Raw genomic sequence first — 6,246 nt, forward strand, 5'->3', positions numbered from 1 at the left:
AAATACTGACCCGTTTTATTACAAAATGCTGCCCCAGACACCATTGGGAATGTCACATAATGTCCAGTATACATAATATGTTCCAAAAAAATTCTGCATTCTGAAATACATCTGGCCCCAAGGGCTTCCGAAAAAGGGTTTTGGATGTGTGTCACCACTCTACAAAGCGGGCTTTGCAATTTGAAGGTTACCCCCCTTAGGAAGCAGGTGAGCCACGCTTTGAAATCAAGCAACCCAACTCCAAGCCAGGGCTCTTACCCACTCTGCTTGCATCTGCCACTTGCTGGTTGGTGGCTGTAAGGAAGACATCTCCCTCTCCGGAACTGTTTTGTCATCTATAAGAGGTTGGACTACATCAATGGGTTTCAAAGTTTTTTGTTTTAAAATGTATTTGGCCGGGCGCAGTGGCTCACGCCTGTAATCCCAGCACTTTGGGAGGCCGAGATGGGCGGATCACGAGGTCAGGAGATCGAGACCATCCTGGTTAACACAGTGAAACCCCATCTCTACTAAAAAAAAAAAAAAAATATATATATATATATATATATATATATATAAATTAGGCATGGTGGCGGCGCTGTAGTCACCAGCTACTGGGAGGCTGAGGCAGGAGAATGGCGTGAACCCAGGATGGCAGAGGCAGTGAGCCGACATGCACCACTGAACTCCAGCCTGGGCGACAGAGCGAGACTCTGTCTAAAAAATAATAATAATAAAATAAAAAAGGTGTATTAGCCCTTCCTTCAAAGGAAACCTTAAGGAAAAGTATAACTGCTCCAGCGAGTGAGGCCTGCTCACCAGAGCCCTAAAGATGTTCCCAGAGGGGTTCCTTGACAGCACAGTTTGAAAACTGCTACACAGCATACTCTCTAAGGTCTTTTCTGGTTCTAACATTGTATGATTGTCTTCTGTGAGGCAAACAGCCTTTTCAGCAATGAAAGGACAGCTGGGAGGAACTTGAAGCAGACCCTGACAGATGGGTAGGCTTTTGATCTGCAGAGAGGATTCCAGAATCAAATAGTGTGAGCAAAGGTGCAGAGACAATAAGCAAGGTGTGTGGGAGGGTCCAGGAGGCCAGAGCAGCTGAGGGAAGTCGGGGGAATGAAGGCAGTGCAGCAGGCGACATGAGGACATGCTGGAAAGGTTGGCCAGACCAAGCAGATGGATGAGGCCGGGGATGAGCTGCGCAGCCCCAGCCCCACTGAGCGCAGCCACGAGAAATCCAGGTCCTTCTGCCCTGACTGCCATGGCCACGAGCCCCAATGCCTAGCTCAGTGCCATCAATCAGCCACTGTCAAATAAATGAGTCTTCTGAATCCAAAACTCAGGACATATGGTCTGCCACAAAGGTGTGGTCTTCTGAGAACAACAGGACAGACTGTTTGAAAGCAGAAAGATGGCCCGGAAAGGCCAAAATAGAGGGTCACTGGAGGTCTCACTGGTGTCCTTCCCCACCTTCTGGGAGCAGTTGGGCTCCCAGGAGTCTGTGGTGCCCCAGGCATGTCCAAAGAAGCCACCTCGAAACAACAGGGCCGCCTCACCCCACAGCAGAGACTCTCAGTTAAACCTCAGTCCTGTTTCCAGAGAAGACCCTCGGGCCAGCCAGGGAGGACCACAGTCCACCCTGACTCCTCTCCTTCACAGGAGGGTGTGCATGAGCCCAGGTGGCGTCTAGGAGCCCAGTACCCTGCACCCTCCACTAAGGGGAAGCCACATCACTGCAGATGCCTGCAGTTAAAACAACACAGATTTCCACACCCTCTTCATGGTCTGAATACATTTGCTTACCAAACTATGCCCCGGAAATACTTTGTTTCAGGCACCATTTCCCGACCTACCCGTCACCAAGAGGTAATTAAAATGTCTCAAAATCTTATAGGATCCGACAAGCAATGATCTCCTAAGGGAGAAGCTACCATTTGGGGCCTAATCTTTCTAAGTGAATTCAGTCACTGAGTTTGCCTAAGAAGATTAACAGGCTGGGGAAGGGGGGAAGCCACACCACCTCAGAAAAGGGAGCGGCCGGCCGTCAGGACAGTCACAGACCTCTAATGCACCTGTTTGTGTCACTGCAATAGGCAAGAGTCTTGAACGGGCACTAGCTCAAGTGTGTCATTTCTTTGTTCCCCACTCTCTTTTTTCCCTGCCACGCTGACAGCTGGGACCTGGCCTACCTTGCCCAGGGTCACACAGGGTCAGCTGCAGGGAACCAACCCCATTATGACCCTGTGCCCTGGCTGACAGGTACCACCCACTGAATCCTCACAGGCGCCCTGAGAGAGTGGGCACTCTGAGCTGGCTGAGCAGGGAGGAAAGGCAGGCTCCGAGAGGCTAAGAAACTGGCTGGAGGTCACCTAGCCACCACAGGTAAGGTCCAAATTTTAGCCCAGGTGCAGGTCACTGCACTTTCACACACAGTGGTGACCTCATCATTGGGAGGCTGGAGGGTAACATTCTGGAGACAGAGGACAGTTGGGCCTGTCCTCCCAGGGACCAGGACCGACCTGTGAACCCACATGAAGCTGGTGTGCAGTCCTGTCTTTATCCCTGAGTGCTCAGGCTGCTGCCTCAGCTCCAAGCCAGGGCACCTCAGGCTTCCCTGAGTCCCCAAGCCCCTGGACACCTTGCTGAGACGTGGATTCTAACTCCAGATGTCTGAAGCCAGCCCAAGAATCCGCATTTCTCACAGGTTCCCAGTGGTGCCCCTGCGCCTCATCCCCAGGCCACACTTCAGCCTATGAGGGCCTAGGCTTCCTGTCTCCCACCCCCACCCTTTACTTAGGTGACCATTCTCTCGCTGGGACTCACCCGGGCCTGGCGCACACCTAGCTACCACCACATTTGGGATTTTTGAGATGGTGCAATGAAAATGGTGACTACAGTAGGGTACGAGGAAGAAGACAGACTTCTGGGTTCAGTTTTCAACTTGGCATTTGTCCTTTTCTTCCTTATCCACCTCTTGTCAAATCGTCTAAACCAATTCATCTCAAAGGAGCCAGGCTGGGGCAGCACGCTCTGAAAGCGTCCACTATTCAGAGTCCTTAACGGGGAGGGGCTGCCATGCTTCCTTCCCGTAAGGAGCTAACGCTGCTGGGTAGGGAAGCCCACTACAAGCGGGAGCTCTGGGAAAGAGGGATTCCTCTGCTCAGAACATTCCCGCGGCCCTGTCTCACTCACAGGAAAGCCCAAGCCTTACCCTCGGCCTATCAGGCCCCACCACTCTCTGCCCTTGAAGTTCCCTCCCTAGAACACACTTCTCCACCTCCTTAGGTCTAATCTCGGATGCTGCCTTCTTGGGGAGGCCTTTCAGGGCCACCCTATTTAAACTAGTAGTTCCTGCATCCCCCACTCCCAGCCCACTCCAAAGCACTTATTCCCCTTCCCCTTTTTCTCTTTGATAGCACTGACCACCATCTGACACCCTATAAACTTTACCTAATGATTATATTGATTATCTGTCTCCCTGCCCCTTCCCTACTGGGATGTGAGTTTTGTAAGGGCTGAGATTTTTGCCATTTTTGTCTGTTTTGTTTACTGGTGTATTTCCAGTGCCTAAAACAGTGGCTAGCACAGAGCAGGTACTCAATCTCTGTGGAAGGAAGGAAGGAATGAGTGGCTGGCCCTAAGAGATACTAGCTACTTTAACCCTCATAACAACACCTGCAAGGTAAGTCACTTAAATCCCATTCTAAAATGAGAAAACTGAGGCTCTGAGTGGTTAAGCGATTTGGCCAGTGTCACAAAGTCAAGAAGTGGCCAAGGTCACAAGAATCAGGCCCCCCCGTCTGGCTGGCTCCCAACACTGTACTTTTTTTTTTTTTTTGCCTGTGGTTGTTTTCAAGGTAACTGTATTAGTACGACAAACGTGACATTCACTTGCTTTCCTTACTCTAAGCAGAAGATGCTTTAACTTCAGGATTCTGCAAAATCTGCCCAGAACTTGTGCTCATGCACCTGAGAACCTATGGGGGAGCCGGTGCCCCAAAAGCCAGGAAGAAGTCCCTCTACCAGCCCGAGAGTGGGAAGGCCTCACCAGTCAAAGGAAGGGAAGGCCCCTCCTGCAAACATGCCTCTGAACACCAAAGGAGAGCCACAATCACTCTGGTTTGGTTTCCTCTTTTTCTTGGCTTTATCGTTTTATTTTCCTGAGCACTCATTCTCTCTGATCTTTTCAAGTCTGGGTAACTTTTTGCCATCAATGGCTACCACTCACCATGTGAGTCTCTAGGACAAAAATCTATCTCCCATGAGTTTCCCCAAACTGAACTTGCACATAGACCCATGGACCACAGTGCCCCCGCAAACCCCACTCCCCAAAGCCCCACTCATGACTGCATCTCAGGCCATCGGGAGCAGCCCCTGGGAAGACAGCTAAGCCTTTCGGGGGCCATGAAGGGGAATAAGAAGGGCCCACACCACCAAAAACCCATCTACCCTCTCATTCCAGGGACCACCATTGCTTGAGTCCCCCTTCATCTGCCTGTCATTCTCAATCACATTAACTCATCTGTTTTGTTTCAATCACTTCTCACCATCTGAAGCTGTGCTGTTTATTTATTTCCATCTTTGCTTATCACCTGCTTCCTGAGAGCAGGGTGAGGGCATGAGGGCAGGGGCTTGGTCAGTGCTGTTCACCACTGTTCTGTGACTGGCACAGGTGGGCACGCAAATATTGGGTGAATGAATAAGCAAAGACAGCAGGAACCAAGTGGATTCAGAAGAAAAAAGACCAGGAGGCTCACACATAAACCCATTTAATCCTAACGTCAACCTGCACAGAAGGTGTCATTATGCCCACACAGCTGGGAAGCCACAAAGTAGACCCAGGACTGTGCGACTCTGAGAGGAAAAGAGAAAATGCTGCAGGTAAGTGGAGAAGCAGGTGTGCCTGACACGGAGGGTAAGGGCAAGCTGCCTCTGGGGCCCAGGGCACTGAATACCATCTCCTCAAAGGCTGACATAACTGAGAAGAGTCCACATTTTCCACCTAGCGGAGCCCAGATAGGGTCTGTGCTCTCCATGCCCCTGACACCACCACGGCACCTGCGTTCACCCAGAAGATACCTGCCCACAGCACACACCCATCATTGCGAGTGTGCAAAACCGAGTTCTAATTTCCAGACACTAATACCACAGGACACAAACATAAACCACCCTCCAGGAGGACACGTGACATCCCTCTCCTTTCTGGGGAGTCTGAAGTGAGAAGGTTGAAAATAGTGCAGATGTCCTTTCTTAGAGCAGCGCCGCCATCCATTCATTCACTCTTTCATTCATTTGTTCAGCCAACATGTGCCACTCGGCCTGGAGAAGCCCAGGATGAAATGAGACAAACCCTCTGCCCTCTGGCCACCCTGCACTGGTGCCTGCACTTTAGGCGGGTACTAAAAGACAAGCAAATATTAAAGATACTCGCTTCCAAAACAAATAAGGCCACGTGGAGCTGTGCACTGGAATGGGATTCTGGATGCAATTTTGATTTGATTGGGTACAAGAACCAATTCAGTGAAAGGGGTCATGGACCAACTCCAGGCACCAGGCTCCTACTCAAAGGCTGCCTCAGACCCCCTTCTGGCCCAGGCACCAACCCCTCACCCACCCAACTCCATCCCCCGACATTCTTCAACCACATTCTCATCTCGCTCCACAATCTTCTCCCTCCAGGTCCCCCGACTCTATTTCTCGGCTGTTCCCAACCCTGACCTCTCTAGGTCGGGAGCCTCGATGCTGCTTCTCCAAACGCCAGGACACACAGCCCAGTCTGCTTTCTACCACCACCCCACACCCCCGAGTCTGCGCTTCCACCCAGAACCCCTTCAACACCATATGTTTACAAACCAGATTCCCCAGGGGTCTACGTACAACACCCCATTCTCAGGACCCCATAAACACATACTGATTGCCTGAGCACACCATACACACACTGTGGACTTCACCCTTGCCCTGAGGGACCCCCTCACCCCCATCATCTCCAACTTCTTAGAAGCCCCAGGTCGGCCCCTGACCTCCTGGGGTCCCGGTGGAGCAGCGGACTCGCTGAGTCCCCCCACACCCCAGACTCCGCATAAGCCCGCCCTGCACACTTGAACCCCGGACGCCGGTACAGCCCCTGGCGCCCCCCGGACCCCCACACCGCGTGACTCCGGGTCACCCGGGCCCCCCCAGGCCCTGGCCCCGCGCACATCCCCTGGGCCGCAGCTCCTTCGCGGCCCGGCCGCGCCCCTGCCCTCGCCCCGCGCCCGGCCG

At 52.3% G+C, this 6,246-nt stretch overlaps 1 long non-coding RNA gene across 1 annotated transcript; it reads left to right on the top strand.

Annotated features, from left to right (window-relative positions):
* The first annotated feature begins 2,131 nt into the window (after positions 1-2,131).
* On the top strand, positions 2,132-5,434 carry LOC108535912 (uncharacterized). Its single transcript, XR_001887359.1, has 4 exons — positions 2,132-2,367; positions 3,899-4,104; positions 4,658-4,866; positions 5,286-5,434. It is a non-coding gene; the product is annotated as an uncharacterized LOC108535912 (long non-coding RNA).
* The last annotated feature ends 812 nt before the right edge of the window (positions 5,435-6,246 follow it).

This window comes from Rhinopithecus bieti, unplaced genomic scaffold (assembly GCF_001698545.2).
Source record: "Rhinopithecus bieti isolate Rb0 unplaced genomic scaffold, ASM169854v2 scaffold_12086, whole genome shotgun sequence".
Taxonomy (NCBI): domain Eukaryota; kingdom Metazoa; phylum Chordata; class Mammalia; order Primates; family Cercopithecidae; genus Rhinopithecus; species Rhinopithecus bieti.